Below are 18,483 nucleotides of genomic sequence, written 5' to 3' on the forward strand. Positions count from 1 at the left end.
AGGAGAAGGTGGATCAAGCCAACTTGCTGAACTCAAAGCTCTTCAACTGGCCCTGGACATTGCTGAGAGAGAGAAGTGGCCAAAGCTCTACCTCTACACTGATTCATGGATGGCAGCCAATGCTCTGTGGGGATGGCTGGAGAGGTGGAAACAGGCTAACTGGCAGCGTCGAGGAAAACCAATTTGGGCTGCTGAAGAGTGGAAAGACATTGCTCCCAGGGTAGGGAGGCTACCTGTGAAAGTCCGCCATGTGGATGCTCACGTTCCCAAGAGTAGGGCCAATGAGGAGCACCAAAACAATGAGCAAGTAGACCAGGTGGCAAAGATAGAGGTGTCAAAGATAGACTTAGATTGGCAACATAAAAGAGAGTTATTCCTAGCTCGATGGGCCCACGATGCCTCAGGCCATCAGGGCAGGGATGCCACCTATAAGTGGGCACGAGACCGAGGGGTGGATTTAACCATGGACAGTATTGCTCAGGTTATCCATGACTGTGAGACGTGTGCTGCCATCAAGCAGGCCAAGGGAGTGAAGCCCCTCTGGTACGGTGGGCGGTGGTCCAAGTACAAGGATGGGGAGGCCTGGCAGATTGACTCCATCACACTGCCCCAGACACGCCAGGGCAAGCGCTACGTGCTGACCATGGTGGAAGCCACCACGGGATGGTTGGAAACCTACCCTGTGTCTCATGCTACAGCCCGGAACACCATCCTGGGCCTGGAAAAGCAAGTTCTGTGGAGACATGGCACCCCTGAGAGGATTGAGTCAGACAATGGGACTCATTTCAAGAACAGCCTTATCAACACCTGGGCTAGGGAACATGGCATTGAGGGGGTGTACCATATCCCCTACCATGCACCAGCTGCAGGAAAAGTAGAGAGGTACAACGGACTGTTAAAAACCACATTGAAAGCATTAGGTGGGGGATCTTTCAAAAACTGGGAGCAGCTTCTGGCAAAAGCCACCTGGTTAGTTAACACCCAGGGCTCTACTAACCGAGTGGGCCCTGCCCATTCTGAGCCTTTGCAGAGAGTAGATGGAGACAAAGTCCCAGTGGTACATGTCAAAGGTTTATTAGGGAAGACAGTTTGGAGTAATCCTGCCTCGAATACAGACAAACCCATTCGTGGGGTTGTTTTTGCTCAGGGACCAGGTTGCACATGGTGGATAATGCAAAAAGATGGAAGAACACGATGAGTACCTCAGGGAGATCTGAATGTTGGATAAAACCTCTGTAAATATCACTGTTTGCTGAATGCTATTACCATTGTCTGTGTATAGCTGTATAATGGATGTTTCATGTATGTACTTGTAGAGTTAGAGTTTATATTAGTTTTAGTAGTGAGCAGATGATATGGGGATAAGGGGTGGAATGTCCTGGGTTGACCATTTGATGCTTTTATCCCCAGTCGTCTCCTTCTGTTTATGTTGAATAATAAGTTTTGCATCATTAAGAGTGTTCCAGAGAGTGAAGGGGGGAGAGAAGAAGCGCGCAGTTTGTTTTCATACACTGCACTCCACTCCCCCACATTCCTGCTCCTGGACTGCTGTTGTCTGCGGACAGACAGCGGGACAGAGCTCTTCTTTGGCTTTTTAGTTAGTGTTAGCTAGCTGAGGCAAAGAAGTTCCCTGGACTGTGTATTTTCTTTTCTTTGGACCTCTTGAAACCTGCTCTGGACTGAACACCCAGGAGAGCACCTGCAGCTGCACCTGTGGCCCACCGGGCCGGGCCTGGCCTGAGACAATTCCAGCACCGGAGGGACTGATCAGAGACTGAGTGAGCTGCAACCCAGGGAGGGGCTTTTCTCAGTTTGTCATCTCTTGTAGAGCGGCAAGGGGTCTCATTGTTTGATATTGTTTTGGTTTTATTGTTTAACAAACAGGTTGTTTTCCACCTTTCTCCAGGGAGGTATTTTTTCCTGCTGGACCAGTTGGGGGGAGGGGCCGATTGGATCTGCTTTTTTCCCACCGGAGCTGCTTCAGGGGATTCTTCCCCAAATTTGGTCTAAACCTGGACAGGGCCCTGGCTGCCTCCTCCGTTCAAGTCCTGAAGTGCCTCCATCGAGTTGCCGGGCAATCCAGACTGGTTCTCATCTCCTTTGGTGGCTGGGGTTTGAATTTAGGTGGGTGGAGCTCATCTCTGGTAAATAAATAACTATGAACAGGGACCTGCAGTGGGAGGGAGGGAGGGAGGGACACCTGCACCAACAGCTCCTGGCCAGGATGCAGCCCCTGGCTGGGTGCTGGCTCGTTGAACTGAGAAATGCTTTGATCCAGCCCTTCCCAATCCAGGCTGGGGCAGGTCTGTTCTAAAGGCAGCCCAGGGATGGCACTGAGGTGCTGCAGCAGCTGCAACTGCTCGCATTGAGCAATTACAGAGGACAGGCATTTACACCTGGTGGGGATGCAAAAAGCACAGTGGGAGAGGAAAAGACAGAGAAGGCAGCAAAAAGGTGAGATTTGAGACACCGAGGGGCAGACCCAGCCAGTGCCCAGCCAGCACAGCCCACCCAGTGCCCAAGGCCAGAAACTCTGCAGCTCCACCAGGGATTTATCAGCAATGGTCCCCTGACACCGATGGGGGGTTGGTTGACATTTTACAACACTCCCAGGTGACTCAGGTCGCATTCCCCATCCATCCATCCATCCATCCATCCATCCATCCATCCATCCATCCATCCATCCATCCATCCTTCCATCCATCCATACATACACAGGCTGTGGTGCTGGGATCCTGCCAAGCTCTGCCAGCCTTGGGCTTGGGGAGATTTCTGCCAGCCGTCCTGAGCTCCGTAATTGTGCTCTCTGTTCCAGGAAGCAAGCAAGAAAGAGTTTAAAAAACCCAAAAAAAAACCACAACAGAGAAACCTAAAAAACCTTCAACAGCTCAACCCTGCTCAAGTTATTTCTTTAGGGACAGCTACCAGTCTCCAGCTGAAATGCTGGGCTTTTGGGGAAAAAGAAAATTACATGTTCACCTCCAAATTGAAAAGGATTAAGGTAAGAGAACCTTTCAAACTAAAAATTACTGTCCGAAATCTTTCATCTTTGCAAGAAATCTCTAGGTAAGACCAGCCTGACAGTTAAACAACTGGTTCTTCGGGTGGGGAGAAACCCTCCTCTTTAACAGAAGCAGCCTGATAGTTAAAAGCAACTGTTTGGTCAAACTTCAGGCTCCCTGGCACAGCCTGCACTGCCTTTCCTTCCTGTTCACTGATTTACAGGCAGTGCCATGATGGCCCGGGTTCAGATGTTTGGTGCCATCCAGGGAATTTGGCATTGCCATTTCCATATGTTTTAATTGAAGTTTCAGTCCTTGCAACCACTCTTCAAATGCCAGCTTTCCTTTCTTTAACAGAAAGCTCAAGGTTCCCAGAAGACTTTGACATCCTCTCTTGCGCTCAGAGAGATGACATTTTCAAACAGATGTTTCCAAAGTTAACAGCATTTGAAAGAAAAATGACCTGAAATCCCCCTGGATTCCAGCTTAGCCCAACTCCATTCTGTGTCAGACACTGAGATTGCCACCTCTAAGGCAGGAGCTGTTTGTGCCCCCATCCCTCCTGTCCTTCTCCCCAGCAGCCTGTGCCTGTTTTCCCCGGCAGAATCCCTGTCCCCGTGCACCCTGCCAGGAGCAGCTGCACACAGGCTCACAGCTCCCCTTGCCCTCACCAGGGGGTTTCTCTCATCCCCGAACACGCCGATGAGAACGTCGGTGCGATGAGTGCCCAGGGCCTGCACTGCCACCACAACTGGGATCTCTGCTGTGCTCTGGGGCTGCACAATCCCACAGGGCTTGGGGCTGGAGTAGAGCACAGCAGAGTCCTCCTTGCGCTTCTGGAAGGGACACAATGAAACGCACATTCAGAGGGACCTCTCCAGAAACTTTAGGCTCCTTAACATCCACCACAACAGCAACTTACACACACCTTTAAAGCTCCCCAGGACAAAGGTCAAAGGCACAAACAAGATGCAAGAATTGTAGGCTTAGCACTCCCAGGGCATCCTGCAAGGAGGCTGCCAGCACAGGCACTGGTGTCTGTGGGTGCAGCAGCTTTTCACAACCCTCTAAGATCTCCCACAGGAAAACACCCTGAGGACTAGAGCATCAACTGTTTCCTCAGGGGCTTAAACTGCCTCCTCAAGTTTACAGTTGGGTAGGATCCTGTTCTCAGCAGATCTTTAAGACCGAATAGAAACCAGCAAGGTCTTATCCAAACCCTTTGTTCCCCTAATAATCTCCTCAGGAAGATTTGACAGGAGGAGGTGGATGTGGTGCCAAACCTGGGGAATAAGCCCCTAGCAGCCAGGAAGGTGGCTGGGATTCCTAATGAGGATCTTCCTCTCATAGGGCACCTTCAGGTGGCACTCATCACACAGCAGCACTGGGGAGGACACTTGGAGCTCAGGAACGAGACACCTGGGCAAAGAGATAAGCCCAGGACAATCAGAGATACTGAGAGAATGGAGAATGCCTACCCCCAAAGATTGTGAAATGGAGCAGAACACATTGGTCACTGTCAAATGCACACTGAAGAGCCCTACAGGGATAAATTGCCTTCTACCTCTTCCCACTCCAACATGTCTTGTCAAGGAGGGGCAAACCCTGAGAGGCAGCACCCAGAGGCTGCCAAGTTCCCCAGGCAGAGCACTTTGCCCCACAGCCGCCTCAGCCCCTCCTTTACCCAAGAAGGCTTGCAAGGACTCCTGCAACAGTGCCAGTGACCCACGAGCTCTGGGGAAGCCTTCCCAACAAGGATCAGTGCTCCCTAAGGCTCAAGGAACACACAGCTCCAGGGTCTCAGTAAAAATGACTCCCTTCTCTGCCATGGTGCTGTTGCCCTGCCTGAGAACTCAGCTCTTTGCCCCAGCCCTGGAGGGCACGAGACAGCAGCTGCCCCACAGAGGGGCTGATCAGCCCCTGCCAGGCCCTGCAGCTCCCTGGCTCCTTCACTGCACAGCTCCAGGCACTGCCTGGCCCCAGCTCCACCTGCTGTACACAGTGGCAGCCCAGGCACTGCCTGCATGGCTCTGCCTGGCACAGGGAACAGCACCAGGGAGCTGCATCCCTCTGGGCATCACACTGCCACCCACAGCAGCACAGCAGCATGGAATTCTGCTGCAGCAACAACGACTTTTGCTCTCAACTCTGACAACATTAAAGCTCAAAATGGGAAGCAGAGGGAAGGACAACAACTGCAGCTGACCTGCCACATCAAGGGCTGCTTTCCCCTTGTCAGACCTTGCCCTCCCCACTCTTGCTGGGAGCCACTTCCCCCCTGCCATGTGCCCTCATGGACAGAGCCAGAGCCTGACTCTCAGCTTGGTGTGGCCCAAACCAGTGCACGGTGCTCACAGCCAGCACAACTCCACCTCTTGCAGCCTGAAGGAGAGGAGGCCCTCAGGAAATCTGTTCCACCTCAAGCACCAAAAACAAGGCCAATCAATGATATCATTCCTGGTGCCTTTAGAAGAGGGCCCAGGACCGTGCTGGGCTGGCAGCAAACGTGCTTTTCACTACAGGCTGCTGCCCAAGCACTGCTGTTCTCGTGTCCAGCTGGCACAACATGAGGGCATTCAGCAGCACTTCTCCTTGGCAGCTGCAGCCAGCACAGCCTGGGCAAGGCAGTGCCTGGGGGAGGCCAGGCAAGGGCTGGTACCTGGCTGTGATGATCAGGGCTGCCACTCCTTTGCCAACACCCTCCAGGTCCACCAGCAATCTCCGGTAGAACTCCATCACCGTGTTGGAGCACAGGGTCACCTGGTGGAAGAGAAGAACAGTCAATGCTTCCTTCCAAAAGCTCATTACCCACGGGTGATATCCTCCAGTTCCTGAGGGAGGATTTGCCCTTCATTCTTCGGCTGCTCCATGTGTAGAGCACAGTCTCAGAGTAACAAAAGCCTTCTGGCAATACCACATTTGTTAAACACACCTTGCTATCAGGGCACAGGTCAGCTACATTAAAACATTAGACTACAGCTCCATGCACCACTGCATTCAAATGAAGGGGCCAGTTTCTCATCTGACTACAAAGACATCCATGCAGAGGAAATCTGACTTGACCACAACGAGTTCAGCTTTACAGCAGGAGGCTGAGGGCAAAGTGTGGCCCAGCAGGTGCTGGGCAGTTCATGGCTGCCCTGGGACCCTGAGCCCGGGCTGGCTCTGAGAACTCCGGCCCCACGCCAGGAGTGGGGAACTGCCCCAGGGTGGGCATTGACCACAGGCAGAACCCTCAGAACTGCCCTAGGCTGGGCATTGACCACAGGCAGAACACTCAGAACTGCCCCAGGGTGGGCACTGACCACAGGCAGAACCCTCAGAACTGCCCCAGGCTGGGCATTGACCACAGGCAGAACCCTCAGAACTGGCCCAGGCTGGGCATTGACCACAGGCAGAACCCTCAGAGCTTCTTGCTCTACACTGCAAGAGACAAGCCACCAACGGGACCAGGCAGAGGAGAAAGGAGGACGATCTGTGTCTTGAAATTACACAAGAAAGGGTTTATTCCAAGCAAAGGGATCAGAGCCAAAAGAGCCCTGGACACTCCTGTGCAAGGGCTTTTGTACAGACACAAATCAGGAGGTGGATACAAACAGCAAACCAAAAGGGAATCCTCAGGGGAGCACTGAGGGGATTACATCAAGTGTCTGGGGCCACTTTGGGTTGGAGGGTGGGGAGGATGGCTCACTTGGGCCATCCAGGAACAGGGGAATTCCAAAGGGGCGTTGCAGACAGGGATTGGCTCCAGGTTAAATTGGCAAAGAAAGTTGGGGAACAAAAGGGGCTGGGTTTGACAGGCAGGGAAAGAGCTGGAACAAGGGGCAGGGAATGGCATGAGGGACAGCTTTGAGGGAGGGTAAAACCCAGGGGTAAACTAACTCGGGGACAACACGGGGTACAACAGAACAAACCACTTAACAAGGAATCAATACAATAAATTTGAACCGCTACACATGGCTGCAGATTTTTTTGTCTCCACTGGAGCTTCCTGCAGTGAACACAAATCATTCTGCTCCCCAGGAGGGGGGAAATGACACCAAGAAGAAAAGCTCACTGCTTGATACAATGACATCTCTCTAACAGCCACCTTCTGCCCTCATCCTTGCTCTGCCCCGTTGCAATCAAATCCATCGCTCTCAAAAACACAAGAATGGTTTCACGCCTTGACCATAAGGTCTGTGAGCTCAGCATATGATTTTGGAAAGCAAACAGTGCTCCTTGAGGAACATCCCGACTAAGCCAGCCAGCAGAGGCCTCCCAGCAGTGCAGATCTCTCCGTGCCACGATGCTCCAAGCTGGCACCAGAGCTAAAGCCCTCCCACCCTGCAGTGCAGCTCCAGCCCTGGTGCTGCAGCGGCTGTGGCCGGGCTCTTGCCGTACCTCGATGTCCTGGTGTCCCTGGGGGAGGATGGTGCCTCTGCTGGGATTGATGGTGAACTCCCTGGGCTCCACATGGAAATGGATTCCCTTGCTCCAGGCCGGGTCGCTGTCCCTGCGGATCTGATCCACGCTGTCCACAGCCGGCTGCGTGCCATCGTCCGACATGCGGAGCTGGAACGTCAGGGGCACCGCGGAGCTGTTGGTGAGGCGGCAGCGCTGCGTGTAGGGAAAGCCTGGGCCAGGACACAAACAGCCATTCAGGCACCCAGCAGGGCAAGATCCTGGCAGGGCAAGATCCTGGCAGGATCAAAGTGGGATTGGAGTTGAGCTCTTTATGATCTGAACTACAGCTCACCCAGAAGCTGCGTGAGGAATTAATCGTCACTTAGTTCCCTTTGACACAGATTCCAGACTGCAGCCTTGAAAATGCCCACTACTAGCCCTGCTGAACAATGCAAGCTTCTCTCTTTGTGATGGGGACCAGCTCCCTCACCTGCCCCAAACCAGCACCAGTTCTCTCTCAGTGATAAGTGTGCACCCAGAGCCAGCATTTACTCTGAGAATTCAAGCTGTCCAATTCCCTGCTCAGCCTGCCAACACTCCCACCTTTTTCAACACATATAAAGAGTGAGTTGTCAGTGAGAAGAAGCTACAGCAAAAGAAAGTGAGGATGGGATCAGGAACTAGAACGTGATGCAAAGCACCCTAATGCAGCTTCTCTCTGCAGGATCCTTAAGGCATCTCTTGCTTTGGGCCAAACAGACTGAGCACGTGACAGCTCAGAGCCCACTCAGCTGGGGGCACAGCCCAGCCTTGCTTTGAGATTAGCAATCAGGAACCAGGTCCCACCTCACCCACACACAGGGACATCACAGCCGTGCTGCGCACTGAGAGTGCTGCCTGCAAGGGTTTACCCCACTTTGGCTCTGAGATTTGCTTTCCATCCTGCAAAGCCAGAGATACAGCCACTCATGGAGGGGATGTCCTGCAGAGTGCGCAGAGCAGCCACAGCCTGCTCTGCACTGCACATCTGGCTGGGCTGGCCAGCTCTGCGGGGAGGAGACTTCTCCCCAGGCCTGCTCACCAAGAGTCACTGGGACACAGATGGGGAGGAAAAACAACTGCAGCTGCAGCCCAGAGCTTCTCTGTGCCCATCCAAGTGACCACTGCCAGCTCCAGCAGGGACTCCAGCAGGGAGGCAAGAGAGGCACACAAAGGACAAACCCAGATGGCAACACCTCCAACGAGACTGAGGCCAGCACACGCAGACAACAGTCAACACTTACAAAGAAGCAAAGATACAACAGCTGCCTTCAGCCGAAGAGCCCTTAGGCATGAAATTGGATTCAGCAGGATCAGTCTCCTGCTTCAGACCCATATTTCCATCTGTTGCCTTTCTTGTTTCATTCCTTCCAAAGTCAACTTGACAAGCGCCTCCGTGGTGATGCAGGCTGGGAAGAAGCAGCTCAAGAAAGGCAATGAGTTTCCTTCAGAAGTTCATGAACTTCATTGTTGTGGCTTTAGGCTTGGCCGTGAACGTTGCCCTGGCTCTGGGAAGGGGGACAGGGGTTCTGGGGGGTTTTGGGCGGTTTTGGCCCTGGGCTGGGCTTTTCCCTGGGGGGTTTTTGGGAGTTGTGGCGTGATGCCGTGGGCGGCTGTGCAGTGGGAGCTGAGGCTGGGCAGGGAGCGGAGCTTCCCTTCCTCCCGCTCGGGGCTCGCAGCTCGGCCGCTGCTGCTGCGGGAGGGTTTGTGCTTGGCCCGGGGCTGCCCTGGCTGCAGCTCAGCGCTGGCACCGACCCTGCCTGCCTGCCCCGCTGCTGCTGCTGCTGCTGCTTGGCACTGCCTGCATTCCCCTGCCCTCTGGGGCTCTGCAAAAGGAGCATTTCCTCCTTCCCTTCCCTTCCCGCACCGGCTGGGGGGGATCCCTGCCCTGCCAGAGCCCACAGCTCCTCCTGCTGTCACCAGACCTCCACCAAAGGGGAAAAACAGGACTTGGCATCTGGGAAATGTCTGTTCTTGCCTTCTTGTCTGTGCTCTCCTGAGACAGTCTAGCAGAGAACTGTTATTCCTTTTCCCACAGTTTTGCCTGGGAGCCCTGTCATTTCAAAAGGATAATCATTTGGAGGGAGGGGCTCATCTTTCCATTGCAGCAAGATTCCCACCTTCCTTGGCAGACATCTGTCTTTTAAAGCAGCACAGAGACACCAGAAAATTCTGCCTTTCTATTCCTTGCTTCCATTGGATCTCACAATGGCAAGATGCCCCCTGAGGCAGCAGCAGCAGCAGCAGCAGCAGCCCTGCAGTTCACAGCCTGAAGAGGCTGCTGGGGCCGAGCAGGAGTGAGGGATGCTTTTCTGTTGGAAGGCACAGATCCCTGAGGCTGTGTCCCAGCCCAGGGAACACTCACCAAAGGAGATGTCCCCGAAGTCGAGCTCAGCGAGGTCGAAGTGTAAACTCGGTGCAGTGACGCTGCCCCTGCAGGCCGAGGACAGAGCAGGCAATGGCTCGGTTAAAGGCATTGCACAGGTCCGGCTGTCGTGGCTCGGGGGCACAAAACCCGGGCTCAGGGCACCCTGGGTTTCCAACCAACACAGCCCCGTGTGCTCAGCACAGGGCCCTGGGCACAGGAGGCAGCTCCAGCCAAGGGGCAGCAGCCAACAGCCCCTGATGGGCTCTGGGCACAGGGCAGGCAGGAGAAGCCCCCGGGTTGCTGGCGGTCCCATGAAGGACCCTGAACACACACCCAGACATGGCTCCGTGCCTCAGTTTCCCCATCTGCAATGGCATGGACATCAAGGTGTCCCCACTAACTTCTGAAAGCAGCCCTTCCAGCCACAGCTTCCCTGCTTTGCTCCTTCTGAGCTGCAACTGCTGTTCCCATGGAGGAGCTTTCTCAAGAGAGTTTGACCCACACAATCATTACAGACACTGTTCTGAGACACCAATCCAGGGCATTCCCAAACATCCTCTGAAAAGAGCAGCAACAGTTCTACCCAGGGCACAGATGAATCCTAGGGGAAAGGACCAGCTTGTCAGCAGTGCACCAGCTGGCACAGCCAAGAGCAAGAGCTTCAACAACCAAACTTGGCTGTCCTGAATCTAGCACAGCACCTCACCTGCCCTTGAACTCAGCAGACACACTCCAAAAGCCACCAACATCCACTGAAATCAGCACTTGAAGCTGCACAACATTCACCAGTTGATTTCATGGTTGATGCCAATCAGTGCCCACTCTGCCTTTTGGTTCAAAATCAAGAACCAGTGAGCTGTGTCCTCTATTGTACTCACAGGACTGCCCCTGGCTCTGCTCTGCACATCTCAACAAGAGACACCTGCCCCTGCTCAAGGAGAAAGCTGCTTATGCAGAAACACCCCATGGCCATTTTGGGGGAGGGACAGAGGAGAATCAATTATTTGATGGGGAAAGGTTCCCTCTTGATTTCCAAATGAAAAAAGCAGCACTTTTCCTCCAAAAACAAAGGCAGCATCATTGTTTCTCCACTATGGGCGCACCTGCTCACCACTTTTCTCTTGCTAAGAAATAACTCCCTTGTTCTTCTTTACCCATCTCCCTTATCTCATTGCTATCATCCAGGGCAGATTGCTTTCATTTCTTCACTGCCTTGAGCCAGTGCCGCCCAAGAGCAGCAGCCCAGCTCCAAAGCTGCAAAGCAGCCAACATCAGCTCTCCTGCTTCCGCTCCATTATCCTGCAGCACATGGCTCAGGCTGGCAGGGACAAGGCCTCACGCTGCTGTGGTGCTGAGCCCTGAGCTCTGCCTCCCCTATGATCTGCCCTTCTCCCTGTGGCTGGGCCAGGATTGTCTCTTGCCATGGCACCAGCCCACGGGACGGTGCCCAAGTCCTTGGCACAGTTCCTGACTCCCACATCAGCGCTTTGCTGGCTGTGCAAAGGAGGCACCAGAGCCCTCTGTGCACAGGAGCTGGGGGCACAGCTTGTGCCCCACAGCATGGCCATGAGAGGTGAGCTGAGGCTGCTGCTGCCCATCTGGCATGGATTATTCACACAAGGTTTTACAAACACTGCTGCAGCTGCAGAATCAGCCAGGCTGGCCCTTCTGCAAAGCCCTGGGGGCCTTGCTGGGTGTTCAGGTGGGACATCCCAGAGCAGCTGCTGCCCAAAGCTGATCCATCCCACTGCCTGCCATGGCCCAAGGCACAGGGAGATCCCTGCAGGGAGGAGTCATTCCGGCTCCCGCCTACCACACAGGGCAGCAGGCAGCCCTGACAGTGCTGAGGAAGCATTTCAGAAGCTGCTTGTGCTCAGCAGGGTGCAAGCCAGCTCCCAACATGTTCCAGCAGCCTCCAGGAAATCTGGGACACAGAAAGCTCCAAGGCCACTGAGAGCAAGAGCAGATGCCTTCCATCCTGCTCACTTCCAGCCAGGCTGCAGGGCAGCAGATCCGGTGCTTGGTTCCTTCTGTAGCTCTTTCCCAACTCCGCTCTCACCCAAAGGTGTTTGCACAGGGACAGATGAGCTGCCTCACCTCTGGGTGCCCAGCTGGTACCGAGCTGCCCGGGCACCGACATTGTGCACCAGCAGAGTCTGCTGGGTGCTGACCTTGACTGGACACTTGGAGAAGTCCAGCTGGGCAGGGAAGTCCAGCACAGCTCGGGCACCAATGGCCCGAATTGGCACAACGATCCTTTCCCTTCCAGTGAGGCACACCAGCTCGTGGCAATAATCCTGCAGGAAAAGAAACTGGCTCAGCACAGCACATTTAGTGCCATCCCCATGGCAGAAGAAAAACCATTTCCTATACCCCTCCAAGGGCATCAATTTACCTATTGCACCCTCAAATGAACACTAAGTTCTACTACTATGTCACATTTTAAAGGCACCAGCGCACTTTGCAAAATCTGTCTCAGTGGCATTCAGCTCTTGTGTCACTTGGCTCATACAGATAACAGCCCTAGGCCACCATCATTTTTACTCTAAACTTTAATGATGTTAAAGAATTCCTAAGCCCTTTCTAAGCAACATGGAGCTGGGGAACACAGGACATTGCTCCTTAGGCTTCTATATTCCCACTGTCTGAGAACAGGACAAAGTGTTCAACTTACTCTAAGCAGCAAAAGGAAGAGGAGAAAACAGCTGCACCCAAAGACATCCTGCACCTCTGGCCTGGTGCAGAAACATCAGTTGGCTCACAAGTCCCCTCTAACTTTGCCTGTCCAACCAAGTCAGGAGAAGAACGGTGCTAAGAGGTAGCAGGATGCTGTTGGAAAGGGCCTCTCTTTGTTTCCCTGCAAGGCTTCCTCCCTTCCATGCCATGCCCTCAACCCTTCTGTATGAACAAGCCTCCAGATCAGAACATGAACCCTCCAGATCCCAGCACTGAGATCAGACTTGCCAGGGCCTCGGCACTGCTGTTCAAACCTCCCCGCAAAAGCACCTTTGGCACGGAATGGGTGCCAGCTGACAGAGCAAGCACAGGGACAGGCATGAAGACAGAGCCCCAGCAGTGTCACTGCCACGGGCTCTGGGCTCACAGCTCTGCCTGCAGCTTGTACCTGCCCTACACCAGCTCCTTCAGGCAGGTGTCCAAGTGCCCTGCAGCTCAGCAACCTCCTGCTGACCAAGGGCACCCAGGGCCCAGCGTGCCTGTGCCAGGCCGGGCTCACGGGCACAGCACATCCTCTGCCCTGGCCCTGCAGCTGTGCCGTGCTCACTTGTGCTCTGGGACAGCACAGCTGCAAGGCTGCACAACAGAGGGGGTGAAAAAGCACCGGCTTTGCTCCAGCCCAGGGGCAGGCAGGGAAGCTGTTGGCAGTCCAGGAAGGAGGAAAGCTCTCTGACCTCTTTGTTCCTCTGGTGTTTTCCATCAGAATGAAACCCCTTCCACTGGACCTAGAGATGGCCCAACATCTATCAACAGCCCTCTGTCATTTTCATCCTCTTTCCTGTGCATCTTCCCTTGGCAATGCTCAGCAATGTGCAGGGAGGGGAAGCAGAGCCTGTCAGGCCTGGCTGCAGTGCCTGCCAGCAGTGCCAAGGTGTGACTGGCTGCAGGCTGCCTGCCCACGCCTGGAGCCCAGCTCACAGCATGCAATGGGCTGCAGCCAGAGTGCAGGGAAAACAGTGGCTGTGGAGATCATTGTGTGCTTTGGCTCCTCCAGCCTCACCTTGTTCTTGCTGGCGGTGAAGCGGATGCGCACAGGGACAGAGGCGCCCGGCGGCACGGCACGGTACGCATCGCTGGAGCTCACCAGCTGGAAGTAAGGTGAGCTCTCCATGGAGACCTTCACCACGTGAAGAAACTGCAGCAAAGACATGAAATTATGATTTTGCCACTTGTGGAAACAGGATGAGAGGAGACCTGTCCATGCCCTGCTAACATCCCTCCCCTGCCCCTTTTCCAAAGCACTTTCAGCTGAGCAGGCACAGGCACATCATTCACAAGGCTGAACTTGAATCCCTTCTCTCTGGCTCCAGCATTTTGGCCAGGGGCAGTAGGGCAGTGCCTGCTGGGAAGGAAGGGCCGAGCAGGTCAGCACCAGCAGCATGGAGACACAGCACCTGAACCAAGTCACCTGCATATTCAACAAGGCCAAAAAACCTGCTGGCTTCTGCCTGCACACAGCCACGAAGTGGTCATGTTCCAGAGGGGGAATGTGCTACCTAAAAGCAAACCAGCCCATTTCTGTGGGGGAAGGAAGAAATTCCCTTCTAGCAGATCAGCTTTGGGTAGGGACCTTCTGGGGATACAGTCAGGCAGGCAGAGCAACAAGACAGGAGACCAAACACTGTGGTCTTACTGGGAATAAAAGCAAACCTGAAAAGCAAAAGAAGGAATGAACACAGCAAGACAATCCCGAAAACAAGGAGATGGCAAAGAGAATTTAAATGGGCAGTAAAGCAGCAAGCAAGAATCATAAAACCATGAGAGCAACCAGCTTGCCAAAAGTGACAGAAACACAGACAGGCGGTGTCTATTGACCATGGGGCTTCAGAGGCATTTTCTGCCTGGAGAAACAGGACCAGCACTGACTGACAGTGTGGTTCCAGTATGAAAAGCCAATCTTGGCTCTCCAGGGCTTCCTGCTGCCTGTGCAGGCAAGCTGGGCTGCTGGGCATTCCTGCCTGCAGCCAGCAGGCCAGGTTCGGCCCTCTGGGGTACTACATGCACAGCACATATGCATTTTCTAGCACACTGATCTCATCAACCCCTGAGCACCAAAATGCTCTCCAAAAGTCTAAACCAGGTGATTTGGACTCCCTCCTGTCTCCTCCCACCAGCCCACTCTTGGCACAAGCCTCACTTGAGAAAATGTTTCCCGGACTGAAATTCAAATGGTCTCAAGTTTTCCTCTTTACAGTGGAACACAATTGACATTTTTCAACTTTTTCCCTCTCAGCTCTCTTGGGAAACTGCAAAACAATGCCAATTTCTTCAGATGAAGGTGGAAACCTCCAGGAGTACATGGCTTTGGATTTGCTGTGCTTCTGCAAAGGGAAAGCAGAGCACCGTGTTGCTTTTGGAAAAGCTGAGCAGAGCTGGATGAAGCTGAGCAGGAGCCTCAAGTGGCACCTAAAGGCCTCTCACTGCTTCTGCTCCATCACTCTGATTGCAGGGCTCTTGCAGAACCCGGTTCCTGCAGGGCCAATGCCATTAAGGAGAAGTGATTCCAGCATAAAGTGCAGAAGGCTCAGCCCCTGAGCTCTGGCTGTGAGCTGCACAAAGGGAGCCAAACTGGCTGAAAGAGGCAGAGATTCCTACCAGGAGCCAAGATGAACCAAGGAGACACAGGGTGTGCTATAGAGCCAAGGCAAAGCATGAGAGCAGGTAAGAACTGTACAGCCCTCAACATTCCAGTCAATCCAGAGCTTTCAAGAGAAGGAAACTCCTTTGGGATAGACACCATCAACGCCTGGCCAAAATCTGGGGACAATTCCCAGCACAGGAAGATTTCCACCATCTTGCAGAAGAAGGTGCTGAGACATTTTCTTCTGCATGTGCTGCAGCAGATAACTTGCTTTGCTGTACACTGAGGGAATGAGAGCACTCTCCTCTTCCAGCACAGCGATAAAGCTCTGGGTGCCAGCACTTACCTTGTCCTTATTCATGAGAGACAGCACCATTTCCGAGACCTCCCGAGCGACAAAGTTCTGAAATACCAGCTCTGGTGGGGAAACCCCAAACCAGCTCTGTTTCGGGGCAGCTGACGGCAGCTGGAGAGGAGAGAGAGCAGGGAGAGCTTCAGCTGCTGGGAGGAAGGTTCATGCAGGAGAATCTTCCACTGATCCCCAGTGAAGTACAGACTCTGAGGGAGCACGTCTGCCCAGCCCACACTGGGCAAACAGTGGCTCACCCACCTCTGCTCTGAGCTCATCCACAGCTGCTGGGCCACACAGAGCAGGCTCAAGCCAAGCTGCTCTTTCGGCATGGATTTCTCCAGGTTTCTTTCTCCAGAATGCCAGGCAGCACTTTCCTAAAACACAGCCCTGTGCCCATGCGGTCACAGAGCTCTGGGGCACTGACTGAGCACTCATGGAGTAAGTAAAACCCATGAATTTACAGGAGACTCCATGGGAAAGGATTTGGGATGTCTTTTACTCTGAGACAGGGAAACCGAGGCCCACACAACTGCAAATATCTTTTTTTGCTCTAGAACTTAGACATCAGTAAGAAGAGCACAGGACCAGAGCAGGTGTGAGAGATGAGGTGACATTTGGCTGAAGCCAAAAGGTTATTAAGCAAAAGAATGGAATTTGTTGGTTCTGTGTGTTTTTTGTGGTTTGGATTTGTTCAGGTTGGTTTGTTGAGTGTCACAGTGAGAGGGACAGGCTTGAAGACCTGACCAAAAGGAAGGAGGACGAGAAGGGGGCGGACAGAAAAGTTGGTGCTCAGCAGAGAATGGAAGCTCCTGAGTACCCATCCAATGGCAAAGGTCACAGGGACTAAGAAACACTTTCCTTTTGCTTTGATGATTTTGTTCCTTTTCAATGTATTTAAAAGTTAGTGTGTTCCAAAGAGAGGAAAAGGCAAAAATAAAAAGACAAATGAGATGAAAAGAAAAAGACAAGTGAGGTGAATGCTGAATGAGGATAAGTTTCAGTTATTTTCTCAGCAACTTGGGTAAAAGCAGAGTTGGTATCTCCTTTTTCAATGGCCTTTAAATGGGTGCTTTCTTGTCATTACTGACACCTCATTTCATGCCATTGTAGAGGCACGTCTGGAATGACACAACAAGAGCAAATGCTTCTGGAGCAGAGACATTGCTTGGAGAAAACTCTGCCCTGCTTTGTCTGCCTTCTCCAGCCACACTGCTGTCACTGCAGAGACACAAGCAGGTCTCCTCTGTGACTTCACAGCAGACACATTCTGCTGAAGGGAGTGGCTGCAGCACACTGTCCCTTAGCTGTGCCCTTCCCTGAGGTGTTCCCAAGGCCCCTCTCCAGGACAATCCTTAACCTGGATTGTGTTCCGTGTCTCTTGCTGCCAATTTCCTGCTCAACAGCCCACCTCAGTCACCTACCCGTTTGGACTGTGCTTTCTACTGAGCTAGTCCTGCCAGAAAAGCAGCTTTAAACACACCTCTGAGTAGGCACTGATCCAGACAAAGCACATCCATTCCCCTCTGCCCAGGGCCAGTCCCCTGTACATCTGGCAGCCTGCAAAATCTAACACCCCGTCAGGGTCCAACACATTGTTCCAGCCCAAAGCAGTAATGACATTTGTTTTGTTCAATCTGAAGTAATTCCTGCAGATCCTTGGCCTTCAAAGGCCAAGGCTGCCACTCTGCAGGGAATCCTGGGACCCCGAGCATTTGATGGTGACCACACCAAAGCAAGAGGTGGCTCCTTTAGCAGGAGAATGGCAAAGGGCAATTTTGGGCCTCTGTGTCCCCAGCCTTCCTCCCATTGTTTTAGCAATGGCAGCTGCACTCCAGCACACCCCAGCAGCTTCAGCAGAGGGTATTTGTGTTGGCTTAGTGCAGATCAGGACTCCCAGTCCACCACTCCCAGCACCTTGCAAAGACAGCAGGACCTGGACACTGAGGCATTTTGCTGGAGGCAAGCCTGTCACAAACACACACCCTCTTCAAACTTCATGTGAAACAGAAAGGAAAAGAGCAGGAAAAGGCTACCTTTGGGCGAGTCTCACTCCTGTCTAGAAATGGGCCAAGTCTGGGCAGAATACTCCCCCCAGTGCTGGCCTCCTTCTTCCTGCTGAGAAACTTCTCCCTCTGGAACTTACAGGGAAGCAGCTGAAAGGCAAAAGTAAACCAGCTAGAGCCTCAGAGTTGTGCTTGTTCAGAAAGGCTTTTCTTCAACAAGTGACACTGGTGAATAACTTGTGATCACAGCCACTAGGACATTCCTGGAAGCCCTGGGAGTTTCCTGCTGAAATACTTAGCATCAGGGAATTAATAATACACAGTGGAACACACATACTCCAGCCATATGGCTCGGTCCCATTGGCTTCTCCATGACTGGATGGGACATGGTTGGGCATTTCTGCTCTTTGGGCATTTGTTTCCTCTTACGTTTCATTGGATTGAGGCAGTGACCTTTCCAGAGAATGGGGAGGGGCTCTCAGAACTGCCTGAACTCCATCCCTGCACAACGCTCAGAACTCACAGCAAGGAGATATCGCTGCTGGATGAGTCCAAGAGATGCAAGAAAGGAACACTGTACCAAGAGTGAGGTGCACAGGAATGTCTCTAGGTTTTAGTTCTCCCTGTGAATTGTTTTCTCTGTCTGGGCTGACAGAGCCCTCCACAGAAGAAAACAGAGGCATCTCCTTGACAGAGCCTCAGCACTGGGGCATCTTCAGCCAAGTGAGCTGCAGACAGCAAGGGACCTTTGTGGCCCTGGCTCCAGCGCTGCCTGCAGGGCTGCACCTGTGCCCACACAGGAGCTGGGAGAGAACAGCTGCTTTGGAAGCTCTTCCAGCTGGGACCAGCCGTGGCTCTCAAGGCTTTGGGCAGAGTTTGAGCTCCCCCCCCCCCAACACGCCCAGGTGCCCAAGGGCAGCATGGTCAGAGCAGCACAGGTGAGTGGTGCCCAGCCTGACAGAAGGAATTCCTGTGGCAAAGGGAAAGGGACAGAACACATGCTCAGGGCTTCAGCT

This window comes from Melospiza georgiana, chromosome 22, assembly GCF_028018845.1.
Source record: "Melospiza georgiana isolate bMelGeo1 chromosome 22, bMelGeo1.pri, whole genome shotgun sequence".
In the NCBI taxonomy this organism is placed as follows: Eukaryota; Metazoa; Chordata; class Aves; order Passeriformes; family Passerellidae; genus Melospiza; species Melospiza georgiana.